The 16,215-nt window shown below is 48.7% G+C and overlaps 1 long non-coding RNA gene across 1 annotated transcript in view; it reads right to left on the minus strand.

Annotated features, from left to right (window-relative positions):
* LOC115086862 overlaps positions 1-16,215 on the minus strand; it is a 65,188-nt gene that overhangs the window by 24,921 nt on the left and 24,052 nt on the right. Inside the window, exons 2-3 of the long non-coding RNA XR_003855352.1 lie at positions 8,882-9,039; positions 8,562-8,666 (exon numbers count right to left, since the gene is read on the minus strand). This is a non-coding gene — a long non-coding RNA (uncharacterized LOC115086862). The remainder of the gene's footprint in view (positions 1-8,561; positions 8,667-8,881; positions 9,040-16,215) is intronic.

Consider the following 16,215-nt stretch of genomic DNA (forward strand, 5'->3'; position numbering starts at 1 on the left):
CTGGTTCTGCATTGCATGTATTTAAATTTGACCAATTGGGCTCGTCAGGTGTTGCTAATCGTGTGGCTGATTCTCTTTCTCATTCCAAGTGGAAGCTGTTTCGGAAGCTTGTTCCGGAGGTGGATCCTGTGGGAGCTTCAGTACTTCCTTTCCTTTGGAAATTTGGTTCCCAGAAGCCTGGAAGCTGCTGCGAGCATCGCTAGCCCCGGCCACTTGGAACGGTTACATGACTGGCACTCAGAAGGTGATGTCTTTCCTTTCTTCCAGGGGGTGGACTTGGGGGCCGGTGTTGGATTTCTTGCTACTGCAATTTATGGAACAGGCCAGAGCGGAAGGTTGCTCTAAAGCTGCCATAAACAAGCAGTTATACGGGTTTTCTTTTTTCATGAAGGTTCATGGATGGGGTTTTCCAACTGGCCGCTTTGTCATTTGTCGGCTGTTGGTGGGATGGTCTAGAAATTCCACTCGTGCAGGGGACGGGAGATTACCCATTACGCACGACATTTTCTTGAGATTATGGGATGTTTTGCCGAGCATCTGTACCTCTCCTTTCGAATGTGGCCTGTTTAGGGCGGCTTTTGTATTGTCGTTTTTTGGATCCTTCAGGGTTAGTGAATTGGTTGCCAGGGCATCCAAAGGAGCGGAATCCACTGGATTTCTACAGCGGCATATGACCTTATCCCCTGCCTCTTTGCTCCTATTTATTCTAAGGTCAAAAACCGATTAAGCGGGAAGAGGGCTCTCAGTAACATTAAGGGCAGTTCCCGGTTTATGCACTTGCCCGGTTGCTAACACATTGGCATATGCTCAGTTGCGTGCCCCTGGGAAGGCCCAGTTCTTGTCCATGCTGACGATCGTCCGCTGACTAAATATCAATTTCAGATGGTGTTGTGGTCTTGTCTGTTGTCCTTTGGTTTAGATGTGGGGAAATTTGGAACACATTCATTTAGGATTAGGGCTGCAACTTCTGCGGCATCGGCGGGTTTGTCGGGTGGGATGATCCAAAGGATCGGGTGCTGGAAGTCAGAAGCGTTCGAAGGCTATGTTCGGCCTGGGCATTTGTAATTTCAGTGCTCTACGTAATTATGTTTTCTTTCTAGGTGCTGATCATTCACGATGCTGTGTTTGGATTGTGGGACATTCATATATCATTTGGGCTAACAGGCACGCATGCGGACGCCCGTATGGGCCTCATTTGGACTTTGATGGGTGGGGTGTTAGTATCGAAAGGAGTTACATGCCCCAGGTCACCCCTGGAGGTCTGGGCAGTGTGTGCTGGGTAGCGCGGGCTCCTTGAGCCCCAGGCAGAGACAGCAGTGTCGGATTCATAGGCCCTAAGGCAGAGCTTTCCAAAGTGTGTGTCGGGACACATTAGTGTGTCACCTGTAGTGTGGAGGTGTGTCGCCCAGTCCACAGGGCCGGCGGAAGCAGGGAACTATAGCAGGAAGATCGGCGGGCAGTGGTGGAGCTTACATCACCACGGCCCGAAGAAAAGGGTCACGTTCACTCCTCCTCCTTCCTGCCTGTGCAGCCCTGGAAGAAAAACGTTGCCGGAGCCGCGTGGGCAGGAAGGAAGAGGAGCATCTGCTGCGTACAGAAGAAGAGCAGCATTATTGGGCCGTTGCGGATCCCACGTCGCGACGGCCCAAGAAGAGGAGGAAACCTGATAGCAGGGCCGCTGCGGATCCCACGTCGCGGCAGCCTGAGAAGAGGAGGAAACCCGATAGCAGGGCCGCTGCAGATCCCATGTCACGGCCAGGGAAGATCAGGGCCTCTGAAGAGCCCATCCTTCGGCAACCCGTGCAGAGGGACAGCATGTGCCAGTGAGAGCCTGTGCTTGAGCAAGAGAGCATGTAGGAGTGAGAGAGCCTGTGTGTGTGAGAGTGAGACAGCATGTGCACGAGAGAGACAGTATGTATGTATGTATGAGAGAGAGGCATGTGAGAGTGAGAGCTGTGGATGTGTGAGATTGCATGTGAGTGAGAGCCTGTGTGTGTGAGAATGTGTGAGATAGCGTGTGAGAAAGAGAACCTGATTGTGTGTTTGAGGGAAGACAGATGGAGAGAAAAGAAATAGAAAAAAAGACCCTGTAAAAGGAATTGGCAAAAAAACAAGAAAGGAAAGGTGGAAAAAAAAGCCTGTGACCAACAGATTAGAAAACTAAGATCAGACAGCAAAGGTAAAAAAAAAATTACTTTTTAGTGATTGGCACATGTAATCTTTGGGAATGTGCAAGAGTAGCACTTTCTCTATGCCGATCTCACAATGTACGAGATCAGCATGGAGGAAGTGGAAGCCTGCAAATATTTATTATGAGATAGGTTGTGTTGTGAAACATTTTATTTATGTATATACAAGCCGTTAAGCCCGTTAAAACGGGCTACATCCCTCTGTCTCTCACCTCCCCCTCATTCTCTCTCCCCTACCTCCCTCCCACCCATTCACCCACTCCTCCCCAGCCTCCCTCTCCTCTCACTCACTCCCTCCCCCTCTCTCCCTCTCACTCACACTCAGTCCCACTCACTCTCCCTCAGTCCCACTCACTCTCCCTCAGTCCCACTCCCTCCCTCTCCCTCAGTCCCACTCACTCCCTCCCTCTCCCTCAGTCCCGCTCACTCCCCCTCACTCAGTCCCTCCCCCTCACTCAATCCCTCCCTCTCACTCAATCCCTCCCTCCCACTCTCTCTCTTCGTCCCTCCCACTTAGTCCGTCCCTCCCTCCCTCTCTCTCTCTCTCCCCTCCCTCCCTCGCTACTGGCCGCTGCCGCTACCGCCGCCGCCCGCCACCGCCGCCCGCTACCGCCGCCGCCCGCCACCGCCGCCCGCTACCGCCGCCACTGCCGCCCGCCGCTACCGCCTCCGCTGCCGCCCGCTACCGCCGCCCGCCCCCGCTGCCGCTACCGCCGCCGCCCGCTACCGCCACCGCCCACCACCGCTGCCGCTACCGCCGCCGCTGCCGCCCGCTACCGCCGCCGCCGCCCGCCCCCGCTGCCGCTACCGCCCGCTACCGCCGCCGCTACCGCTGCCCGCTGCCCGCTGCCGCTGCTACCATCGCTGCCGCCATGTTTTTTGGTTTTTTTTTGACGCTGCCTAAGACTGACGTGCTCGCCCGCACATGCGCAGTAGAGCTGCTCTCTACTGCGCATTTGCGGGCACGTCGGTCAAGCTTCATTTATCTAGTTAGATTTAAGGAAACATACATAAATTGTTCAAATACATTTTGTTCGTTTAACCTTTAACTTCTGGTTTGCTGGTAGACTGAATTACTGTGTCACAAAATTATGTTTGTCTAAAAAGTGTGTCACCAACATGAAAAGTTTGGAAAGCTCTGCCCTAAGGCCTCAAGACGTTGGGTTAAGCTCTGCACGGAAGAAACTAGGGCGTCCAGGGTTTTCCGCTGGTCCATCAGGCGCTGGGCCATTCTCAGAATGGCCTGGTGGGCGGATGCCTCTGCCGGGTCCTTGGACTTGGCAATCTGTAGCGCTCAGGCTTGTGAACCCTTGGCCGACGGGAGGATGGTATACCTTTCGGAGGATCCATAGGTTCTCTCGTCGGGAGACGAGGCAAAGCAGAAGACGGGATGAGCTGACCCTTGGCACTGGAGCCTGAGGCGGCGGCAGAGACTGATGAAGGGACGGGAAGAGGAGCTGAGTCTTCACCCCTGCAAGTCTGTGGTCCCCCCAGGAGGAGCCCGTAGGGACCCAGACCGCTGGGACTTAGGTGGACATTTGAGAGGTCAGGAGTCGGTGCAAGGGCTGACTGGAGCTTCGCCCTGGAAGCCCGCGGTCCCCCCGGGAGGAGCCCGTAGGAACCCGGGCCGCTGGGACTTAGGTGGGCCCTTGGAGACGGTAGTCTTGAAGGAGTCCTAGGTCGAGTGCCGGAGGGTCGTCGCTCACCAGTCCGAAGTCATGCACCAGAGAATCACCGCTTGCCAATCCGAAGTCGTACACCAGAGAATCACCATAAGCCAATCCAAAGTCAGGAACAGGGAACACCAAGACGAAGAGGAACAGCAATCCAAGCTCAAGGAACTCACCGAAGCAAGCAGACTAGACAGCGCTGGAGGACATTGCCAAGTCACTGGATGAGCAGAGGAAGCTGCCTTAAATACTTCCCCTGCTCTGGCAGATAGAGAACAGGTAAGGCCATTTAAAGGGATTGGGTCCCTTTAAATCTGTGGAGGAGGCGCGGCCTCGTGCCTAAGGATGGCGGTGGCCATCTTGGATTTCCCCTGCGGAGGGGAGACGCCGCTGGACGCCGCGAGGGGGGAGCAGAACGGCTTCCCCTGCAGCAAACAGCACCGGAGGCTGTGCGGGCGCGACGGCCCGAATCGGAGCCCTCCCCCGGAGCTCCCGCGGTGAGGGAACGCCGTGAATCAGGTAGGGGGCCGCGGTCGTGGGGTGCCACGGCCGTGGAACACAACACTTCTTGTATTACTCTAACACATTCTGCTGGGGTCTGGCTGTCAGTCCTGGCTCTAATGTTGCTAATAATTTCATCAGGGAAGACCTGGACATCTTCCTTATGAATTTTGAGAGAGCTGCCTGGACAGTAGCCTGGCCTGAAGGCACTGGAACTATGTACTTGGTCAATCTATTAGTAGGAGAAAATCATGTATCATACCAAACCATCAGTCCCATAGGGGCCACTGGAAGCTCTTGCCTGGATGGGGTACAGTAAGGACAGTTATGAGCTTAAGTTCTGGAAAGACTATTTGCTTCCTAAAGAGAGTTTACAATCCCTATATAATCACTAAGATCCTCCTGTTGGAAGTGGCTTAAACCTGATGTGAGATCCAGCCAAGAAATTATCAAGCAGGTGCCATGATCCTGGCTGCTAGTTAGCCTCCCCATGAGCAGAGGTCCTCATGCAGCCACATTCGTGCCTGTCCTAGCCACCTCCTCCCATTACTGCAGCAGTTCAAACCATATTTATCCCAGCCTCTGCCACAACTCAGTGCCTCTTTATCGAATCACCTTGGCTGCTTGCATTAGCCTATCTTGCTTTCCATGTTACTGCATGGCCACACTGGCCTTCTTGCTCCTGCCTTGCCTAGTGGTCCCCTTGGCCTTTCAGCTTTGCTCTGTGATTTTCTCAGCCTTCCAGCATTGTGCTGTAGCCTCCTCGGCCTTTCAGTCCTATCCTGTGGCCTCTTTGGCCTTCTTGCCCTACCTTATGGCCTTCGGGCCTTCTAGGCTCACCTAATCCTGCCTTATGGCTTGCTTAGGCCTTCTTGACACAGAGGTCAGCACCATTCTCATCACTGCAGAAGTCAGAGTCACCAATTCAGCACAGAAGTCAATTCCATCGACATTGGCACAGAAGCTGGCACCATCGACATTGGCATAAACGGTGGCACTGTCAATGATGCCATCAAGCAGACTTCACTCTTCAGCGCCAAAATCAATGGAGAAAAATTGGCACTACTGAATGACTGTCCTTGTTCGGCGCAACCTAGTAAATCACACTCTTCGGCACTATCCTCAAAGGTGCACATATTAATGCACTCACCCAAGCAATCATCGGCACATAATACCTCTAAAAGATCATCAGCGCTATCAACAATGATGAGAATATCTCCTCTGATTAGCAAATACAAGGCACATAAGCTGGCACCGCCCTCTATAAAGGCGCTGTCCTCCAGGTCCTCTTCCATAGCTCCTCCTCCTATGGAACCATCAAAAAGGTTAGCACAACTTCAGGGTGATGTAGAACCAGTTCTTCAAAAAGTAAAATAAAAGGTGACTTAGATGCAAGTAGAACATTTCATGGGTTCTTCGGACATTATTCCCATATCAGATTTGGATCAGACGGATCTTCCAGATCATCAGCATCTGAACAGATCAGACGTCAGCAGAGGTGGTCGTCTATCCTCATCAGCCTTATGAGTCATTAATGTTGTACATGGCTCATCCGATGGTTCAAGAGACAGGCCTTCTCGAAAGAGATGAAAGTTCCACTCTCCATCTCCTTCAAGGGATCCATTAGAAAGCTCTCATGGAACAGAAGAAATTCTTCTCCCAGACAAATTCATGAAGAAAATGTGGGGAGACTTCATTAAGGATTACATGAAGGACATGATCCCTAAAGAGAAGCTCACTCATAAAAAAATGTCCTTGTAGACAGAAGATTTAGATCAACAATCTGTGTACATCCACCTCAACAGGAAAACTTTCCACATTCGTAAAGGGAACAAGAAGACACTTTACACTCAGCAAATGAGCAAAAATTGACTCACGCTCTCTCCCAGAATCCTATGTGGATATTCCACTAAATGAATCACTTCTCATGGATAAGCTGGCATCCCCGATGCAAGATCCACCCTATCCCCAATTTATACAAAAAATGGCAGATAAAGTACCATTCACTTTAGAAGATTCTATCTCTTCTATGGAAGATCTTCCCAGAATACTCATGTGTTTTCAGCTTAAGTCAAAGACAAAAGCAGTCCCCCCTGCTCTCTCCTAACAACATTCATCCACACATTCTTCAAATAGAGGAAGGGGAAATAGTAGGCTTACAAGCAGGGGAACTAGGCAAATGCTGCAAAAAGTGCAGCAGTCATTTTGACAAATCCAATGACAAAGTTCTTGTGGAGGGCAGGTCAACTCTTTATCTGTCCAAATGGAAGAGAATAACAATGGATATATGGGTTCTAGGAATAGTAAAGGAAGGTTACTATCTGAATTTTCAGGAGCAGCTAATAAAAGCTAATTAAAGGTGAAGGAAGGAAGAAGCCAGACTGCTTGGGAAAAGTGAGCAGGTATGTACTTCTGTGTGATAGGAGTTCCTCACTCTCAAGAGCCGGATGAGTGGGAGAACCTGAGACTGGAGGTGTGGCAGATGAAAATACCAGCCAGGCTAGTGGGGCCAGGGAACCCATTCCCAGATGCCATAGATGCCTATAGAGAGGAATGGCTACAGACAGTAGCTGAAATGTAGGTGATGGACACAGACATGGACCAATTGCTAAGTGAGATGTGGCAATGCATTCTTGAGGCACCAAGGGGCACTGTTACAATTGGAGACACTGCTGGGAGCCAAGAAACAGGTGCATTGGAAAGCCCAGAGAGAGGGGCATAAGAGACCCCCTGAGAGGTGCCAAAGAGAGCCTGGAGGAAGTACAGCAATTGAGTGAGTCACCTGACTGTGGCTCTACACTTCAGAGAGACTCCACTACAGAGACGGCTGAAAGCAGAAAAGGGGCTGAAGCCCAAACAAATCCTGAGTGGCAAGAGCTTGCGCAGGAGTCCCAAAGTAATGATCCTGCATTACCTGAGTGGGAGAAACAGAAGGGGATTGGGGATGTAAAGCACTTCCCTGGATGAGATCCAGGGGGAGTGGAAAATGCTTGGACCTATTGAGGGGGGGGGGGGGTATGTGATGAAATGACTCTGTTTTCCCCCTTTTTGCATATGCAGGACCAGGCATTTAGCCTGACCCACCTTAACTCCTTTGGAGGGAGAGAGCTCTGTGGGCAGGACTCTGATGGGAGGGTAATAAGAATGTGAGCCCAGCTGGGATCATGAGGCCCCTATGTCTCCAAGAGAAGGCAGCTCCTGAAATATTTCTGACCTAGCCTGAAGGTATCGTAAGTACACTGGAAAGGTAGGCAGTCAACTATTATGTTTCTTGCTGATTATGTTAATAAAAGTTAAAGCTGCAAGAAGAAAATCTGGAGTCAGCATGTTTCTTGACTCCAGAAAGTGGTTTGCTCAGCCATTCTCACAGGATCCCAGAAATGTAAACAAGTCACTTGTTACGGTTCTGGCTGCTGTGCAGCCTTTCTTCCACCAGGGGACCCTGATGAACTCCGCTCAGGACTGTTTCCACCAGCTTGTCCCTGCTCTCATGCCTCAGTCTGTTTTACAGCCTCCACCCCACCAGAAGACCTCTATAAGCACACTCTCCAGGCTGGCCAATCTCCACCCTGCCTGCAACACACCCAGATCACAGCCCTACTTAACCTTGTCTGCCCCTTACCTCACTGTTTCTGCAGAGAGCCTCTTTTGGCTCCCTGCCTTAGGCACCTTTGCCTTGTGGCCTTCTCAGGCCTATCCTTGCTTTGCCTTGTGACCTCTGGGCGTTCTGATCCCAGCTTTGCCTTGCCTTGTCTCATGGCATCCGGGCCTTTTGATTCCAGTCTTGCCTTGCCTTGTCTTGTGGTCTCTGAGCCTTCTGATCCAAGCCTTGTCTTGCCTTGCCTTTAGCTATTCGGCCTTCTGTTCCCAGACTTGCCTTGCCTTGTGGCCTAATGGCCTTCCTGTGCTTACCTTGTTCTGTGGCCTTCCTAGGCCTTCCACTGTCTTGCCCCTCAGGGCCTTCCTTGCCTATGCTGCCTTTGCTGCCTTTGGGTTTCATATTCAATGTTCTGTGTTGTCCTTGCCTTGCCCTGTCTTGTCCTGTCCTAGTCTGTCCAAGTCCCAGCCTGTGTTCCAGTGTTCCTGAGTACTAGTCTTACCTGCACTCTGTTCCAGAGTTCCAGCTTTGCCTGCACACTGCTCCTGAAAATCCAGTCTTACCTGCACTCCGCTCCTGTCCAAGCCTTGAGTTCAGCCTTACCTGCACTCCATTCCACCCAAGTCCTCTTCCAGTCTTGCCTTCCATCCTATGTCACTCTGAGGGAGATGTCCCCCATGCTCTGCCTGAACCAGAGCCACAACACCACTGCAAAAGAAAAAGTTCAGAATGAATTCCCTCAGTACAATTCTACCCTTTGTCCAGAAGAACAACTGGATGTCTTCTCTAGATTTGGAGGATGCTTACTTATGTATCCCAATCCACGAACATTTCAAGAAGTACCCTCATTTTCCATTTCTAGACTGTCATTTCCAGTATAGAGTACTTCCATTTGAATTATCAGCTGCTCCGAGAGTACTCACCAAGTGCCTAGCAGTGGTAGTGGCATCCCTCAGAAGAAAGGGAATCTCACTATTTCCATATCTGGATGACTGGTGACTGGTTGATCGCAAGTCCTTCTCGCTCAAAAGTTCAGCAGGATATACAAACAGTAGTGAGGGAACTTCAGAACCTGGGCTTCCTAATAGATTGGAAAAAATCAAAAAATTGCCCATCTCAGAGTTCATTTATGCTCTACTACATTCCAAAGAACAAAGAGCATTCCTCTCTTTGCAAAGGGTTCTCTCCCCTCAATCAGCAGTAAAAATAGTGTGTGTACAAAATCAAATTTCAATAGGAAAGTTTATATACGTGCTTGGTCATATGGTGGCTGCCATACACACAGTATCAGACCTAAAGCTTCGCATGAGACTGGCCCAGTGGTCTCTAAAATCCTAATGGTCGCAGTATCAGCAGCCATTATCTCACTGAGAATTAATTACACCACAACTACAAGAGAATCGTCAGTAGTGGCAAAACTTGGAGAACTTAACAGTGGGAAAACCTTTTCAGCTCTCATCTCCAACTCAGTGTTTGACTACGGATGCATCTCTTATGGTTTGGGGAGCCCACTTAAACGAGATGTCCACGCAAGGGCAATGGAACTCTCAAAAGAATAAACTTCATATAAACAATCTAGAACTAAAAGCTATTCACAAGACTTTAAAGTCCTTCCGTCACAGGCTAATAATACCACCATGCAAGTGCGGACAGACAATCAAGTCAGTACGTACATCAACAAGCAAGACGGATGGGCTCATTGTCCCTTTGTGCAAAAGCAGTCAAACTGTGGAGAATTGCCATATTCAGGCAGATCATTCTTATTGGAGTTTACATTCCAGGCAAGCAAAACTTACTAGCTGACAAACTCAGCAGAAACTTTTATCCTCACGAATGGGAGATCAACTTTGTAGTTCTTTCCAATCTCTTCTCATAAGGAGGTGTTTCATCCATAGATTTCTTTGCATCTCAGAGCAACAACAAATTTCCCCTATTTTACACCAAGACTCAGTCCAGTCGAGCTTTAGCAACAGATGCATTCCTCAGGGATTGGAACAAGAACTTATTATATGCATATCCACTAATACCACTCATTCCTAGACTGTTATTAAAAGTAAAAGAACAAAAGGCTACAGTTATATTGTTAGCACCAGAATGGCCAAGACAGATATGGTTTCCCACGTTAACAGATTTAGCTTGAGGTTGAAAACAGAAACCACCTCTCATTCCAAACCTCATTACCCAAGACCATGAACCATTCTTCATCCCAACCTCCAGACCCTCACACCTATGGCCTGGTACTTGTACGGTTAGACAGAGCAATCACACAGTACTTGTCTGAAATCCAAGATGTTCTCATAGCTCCTTGTAAGCCTTCCACAAGAAAGGCTTAAGCGTTAAAATGGAAACACTGTTCTGACTGATGTGATAATCAAGATATACACCCTCCATCTTAATCCATTTCAAGCATTATAACCTATCTTTTGTCCCTCTCCAATAAGGGACTCAAAATGTCTTCCGTGAAAAGTCATCTTAGTGCAATTGCAGCATACTGCGAGGAATTTAAAAATAAGCCAATATCTTTTCATCCTATAGTATGTAGTTTCATGAAAGGTCTGTTTAAAATCAAGCCGGTAATAAAACCACCAGTGCCACAATGGGATCTTAATTTGGTACTTAAGCAACTCACAAAACTACCATTTGAGCCAATTCAAGATTCATCTATTCAATACCTTCCATGGATATAATAATCCTCATTGCAATCACCTCTGCTAGAAGAATTAGTGAACTTCAAGCTCTAGTAAACTATCCACCTTACACCCAGTTCTTTGAAGACAGAGTACTTCTGTGCATAAATCCTAAGTTTCAACCTAAGGTAGTAACAACTTTCCATCTGTCTCAACAACTGGAATTCCCAACATTTTATCCCAAACCTCATGCTAATAAAATGCAACAAACATTGCACACCTTGGCTTGTAAAAGAGAGCTCTTAACTTATTTAAGCAGGACAAAGTCAAGCCCGAATATCCAAGCAGAAACTATCCTATTGGATTCGATCATGTGCTAGCGTCTGCTATAGCAAGCAGCAAAACCAGTATGGAAGCCTATAAATGCGCATAACCTAATTGCGAAAGCAGCTTCACTGGCATTTCTTTATGGGGTCTCCGCTATAAAATTATGTAGAGCAGTGACTTAGTCTAATGTTGATACGTTTGTTAAGCATTATTGCCTGAATTCAGCATTGCTGTACCAAAATTCATTTGGCAGTTCGATTTTAAATTCTTACCATTAGTGAATGTCAATTTCCCCTATTCTTACAGCGAAAAGGGGTTTATGTTAGCATATTTACACCTGTGAATTAACTTTGTTTTCACTGACCTATATAGTCTCATCATGTGGGGCTGTACTGTATGCTCATCAATGGAGAAATCAGATGTTGCATACTTATGACAGGAGTTCTTCATGGATGGCAATACAAAACAGCCATACATTCCCTCGAGCCTTCCGGAAATTGACATCCTCTACCTTAAAAAGTGTTGAAACTAAAGATTATTTCATTTTAAAGCTAAATATAACCTGAGGTAAATGTAACTTGCGTGAGAATGCACCATGCATAATCTGAAAGACTTTCCAGAAAATTCAGAGCTAAGGAAAATCAAGATTGATCCATCTTGGCACCATCGGGATGACGTCACTCATCATGTGTGGCTGTTTATATTGCCGTACACAGAGAACTCCTGTCACCAGGTGTGCAAACCGCACAATTGCACAGGGTAGCACACCAGGGAGAGTGGCTTCAGGAGCAGGAAAAGGCCTGTGTTACCACTGGTAGATCTGATCCTATCGGTGGTGGAAGAAGCAGGAGTCCCGTGTGGGCTCCATCCCACTGGCAGAGGAAGAAGCAGAAGGCCAGAGAAGAAAATGAAGCCGATCCTGCAGCAACTCCTCATGTGCTGGCCCTGCAATAGTTCAACACTCGTGGTGCTAGCACTTCCTGTATTCTCATCTCGCAATGCACAAGATGAGAATACAGGAAGTGCTAGCACCGTGAGTACTGAATTACCGTGGAGAGAGCATGCAGGAGGAGCTGCAGCACAGCTGCTTTCCCAAAGAAAAAGGTTCAGGCTGGCGGCAGCAACAGCATAGTAGGACCCTGACTGCCTGGTCTGCATGTGTGTGTGAATGAATGGGAGGCTGCCTGTGATGGGTGTGTGTGAATGGGAGGCTGCCTGTGATGGGTGTGTGAATGGGAGGCTGCCTGTGATGGGTGTGTGTGAATGGGAGGCTGCCTGTGATGGGTGTGTGTGAATGGGAGGCTGCCTGTGATGGGTGTGTGTGAATGGGAGGCTGTCTGTGATGGGTGTGTGTGTGTAAATGGAAGGATGCATAGGATGGGGGTGTGTGTGAATGGGATCCTTCTGGGATGGGTGTATGTGTGTGTGAATGGGAGCCTGCTTGGAATGAGTGGGTGAATGGGAGCCTGTGTGGGAAGGTGTGTGTATGTGAATGGAAGCTTACCTGGGATAGGTAGGGGTGTGTGTGTGTGTGTGTGTGTGTGTGCGCGTGTGAATCGGATCCTGCCTGGGGATGCGTGTGTGTGTGTGTGAATGGGAGCCTGCCTGGGATGGGTGCGTGTGTCTTTTTATATGAATGGGAGCCTGCCTAGGATGGCTGTGTGTGTATTTTTATGTGAATGAATTAGGAGCCTGCCTGGGATGGGTGTATGTGTGTATGCATGCACAGGATCCTTCCTGGGATGGGCAGAGGTGTGTGTGAGAATGGGGGCTTGCCTGGGATTTGAGTGGATGTGACTGGGAGCCTGCCTTAGGTGTGTGGGTGTGAATGGGAGCTTCTCAGGGTTGTGTGTGAGAAAGAGAATGGAAGCCTGCCTGGGTTGTGTGTGTGTGTGAGAGAGTTACAGAGAGAGAGAGAAAGAATAGGATTACAGGTGAGTCCCAACGTGCCAGCAGCTAAAATGGAGGGCCTGGGGCTGCTAGCAGATCCCAAACAAAGCAGAGCTGGAGACACCTGGGGGTATGTCTGAGTGGGAGCACATGTGTGTATGAACTTGTGTGTGTGTGTGTATATATATATATAAGAAAAAGAGGAGAAAGTTTGTGCACTCCTTTCCCACTAATCCACGACAATCTCGGGGTGATTGGAAATTGTGTTAAGATTATTTTAGGGAGTTATTTTGCTATGGATCAAAACAGGCCCCAATAATTGATAAATATGGATCAATATATACATATATATATAACACAGCATAAGGATAAGAATTTTTAAAGCCTGAGACACTATAGCACAATGTCTCTGGCTGGTATTGATGAGCTAAGAGCAGGAGGCAAAAGACATCTGGTTTCTCTAACCATTATTTGCTTATGAGATAACACCGGTGAAAGAGGGTGGTACAGGATACTCCTTAATAGCCAAAGTTGGGCCATAAATCTCATTGAAACTGTGAGTCTTAATTGGTCATAATTTAACAAGATGCAGATAGTCTGGATAACGGCTGAGCTATGGGTGCAAATCGAAACATCTAACTTGTAGCCCCTGAATAAAGCCTGGAAAATTATAATATAAGAAACTACAGTGAAGTGTTTTCCTTGAATGAACCTCAGATAGAGAGTGAACAGCTGATCTCGTGGAGTTCCCAAAGTTGTATAGCTTCTGTTTCAAGGACCACTGTCTTGTAGAAGAACGGCCTATAAGGAAAGTATCTCTCTATATCTTTGCTTATTACTGTCTTTATTAAAGCAATCCTATTTATCTGTATTGATCTATGTAGTGCTTAATTGGGATGCTGTGTGCTTATTGCTGATATTTACTTTTGATATTGTCTTTGCTGCTTATATAATTTTCTACCAATTATTCATTATATTTAGTAAACTGAGTTTTGCTTTTACCAGATTGTGTGTGTTCTATGATGTAATATATATAATCACTCAGCCTAAACTTTTACAGAAATCAAAAGTTCCTAGCTTTGGAGAGCATGAATTTTTAAACTCTTTTTCAGTTTTATTTTTCTAGTGTTATTTAATGTCTGCTGTTTTGAAATATTTTTTTGGTGTTTGGGACATTTAAAAAATATATGTGAGTTTTTAATTATTCAGTCTTTTATTTGTCATCTGTTTTTGAAATGTATTTATTATATTTCTTGATTTTATTGTTTAATGTTTAATGAATGGTGATGGTTCTGGTTTTTTATTGTTGCATTGCATAGAGAGTTTGGCTTCTTGTGGTGTTAGGACCTGAAGCATGGACCCTTGTTCTGAGGTAGAGTCGGTACTGCCGTCAAGGGGCGAACTCCTCGTCGGTCTCTACCGTCAGATGGCGAGGCCTGTTGCAGATGTAGATCGGACTTCACCCTGGAAGCACGTGGTCCCCCCAGGAGGAGCCCGTAGGGACACGGCCGCTGGGACTTAGGCGACTCCCTGAAGATAGAAGATGGTCTGGATGCAGGCGCCTCCTGCAGGTCGTGGGTTCCAGACGGCTGGCGCCTCCAGCAGGTCGTAAGTTATCTCTGTAGAGAAGTTGAAGAAAATCCAGAAGTCGTCCAAGACTCGGAGTCCAACGAGCTGTCCGCAGCCAGTCCAAGGGTTGGAAACCAGAGCGTGGTCCAAAGCCAGTCCAAGGGTCGATATCCAGAGCGCGGTCCCAAGCCGGTCCAGGGGTCGGAGTCCAAAGCCCGATCCGAAGCCGGTCCAGGGGTCGAAGTCCAAAGCGTGGTCCAAAGCCAGTCCAGAGGTCGGGGTCCGAAAGAAGCAATCCAACGAGGAGGGCAGAGCAGAAGCGGGACGAAGAATCAGGATACCAGGAACACAGGAACAGAGCAAGACCTCAATACTAAGGCAAGGTCTGAGGAGCAGACCTTGCCTTTAAATACCAAATCCAAAGGAAGTGCTGCAGAAGAGAGCCACGACACTTCCTGTCGTGGCCCCTTTAAATGCTGTCTTCAGCCGCGCGAGCGGCCCTAGTGGAGTGGAGAAGGGGGCGGAGCCACGGCAGGAGTCAGAGGCCTGCAGCCAGCCGCACAGCGGCCCAGGCCGCGCGGAGAACGTCTTCTGAGGCTCCCTGCCCCAGCAGGAGCCTCTTTGGAGCCCCGATGCTGCGGGTGAGTGCCAGGTCCCGGCCGCAGACCGCCGCAGCCGGCGGCCATGACAGTCGGCCCCGGTTGCGGGCTGCTGCGGCCGGCAGCCATAACAGTACCCCCTCCTCTAGGCCTCCCTCTAGAAGGCTTGGGTTTACTCGGATGTTCACTGTGAAAGTTCTGAAGGAGAGATTTATCCAAAATGTTCTTAGCAGGCTCCCAAGAATTCTCCTCTGGCCCGAATCCTTCCCATGACAGGAGATACTCCCATGTTTTTCCTCTTTTCCGGACGTCCAATACTTCGTGTACCTGGTAAATGGTCTCATCCTCGGCCCGAAGTTGCGGTACATCAGGGGGTTTCCGGGAAGGCCACGTGAGGACCACGAGTTTCAAAAGGGACACATGGAAGGAATTATGGATTCGTAATGTCGCAGGAAGGCGAAGCACCGGAAAGGGACCAATGTAACGAGGAGCCAAACGCATGGAGGGCACTCGCAGACGGATGTGCCAGGTACTCAACCACACTTTCTCACCCGGACTGAATTGGGGTCCAGGCTGATGCCGCTTATCGGCAAAGGTTTTAGCAGAGAGAGCCGCTTTACGAAGCATCTGTTGGGTGTGGACCCATAGCTGTTTTAATTGGTCCGCCGTGAGCTGAGCTGCCGGAGATGGAACCATTAACGGCAACAACAACGGCAACGGGGGTCTGGGTTGTCTGCCAAAGACGATCTGAAAAAGGGGAAGCCCCCGTAGAAACACATGCGTGAGAATTGTGGGAAAATTTCGCCCAAGACAGAAGGGTCGCCCAATCATCTTGACAAGAATTGACGTATAATCGTAAAAACTGTTTCAATCCACGGTTAGTGCGTTCAGCCTGTCCATTGGCTTGCGGGTGAAAAGCGGTGGTAGTCCAGAGCAATGCGGAATTTTTTACAGAGATTACGCCAGTAATGAGCTGTAAACTGAGGTCCTTGATCAGACACAATGTGTAGCGGAAGACCGTGAAATCTGAAGATATGGCGCATAAACAGCTGGGCCAAACAAGGAGCAGACGGAAGGGAGGGTAGTGGGATGAAATGGGCCATTTTTGAAAACCGATCCACTACTACCCAAATAACGGTGTTGCCCTCCGAGGGTGGCAATTCCACAATGAAGTCTGTGGAGATGTGTGTCCAAGGTTTTGACGGGGCTGGTAATGGTTGCAACAGTCCTTGTGTTTTCCCTGTA

Source organism: Rhinatrema bivittatum, chromosome 3, assembly GCF_901001135.1.
Source record: "Rhinatrema bivittatum chromosome 3, aRhiBiv1.1, whole genome shotgun sequence".
NCBI classification, from domain to species: domain Eukaryota; kingdom Metazoa; phylum Chordata; class Amphibia; order Gymnophiona; family Rhinatrematidae; genus Rhinatrema; species Rhinatrema bivittatum.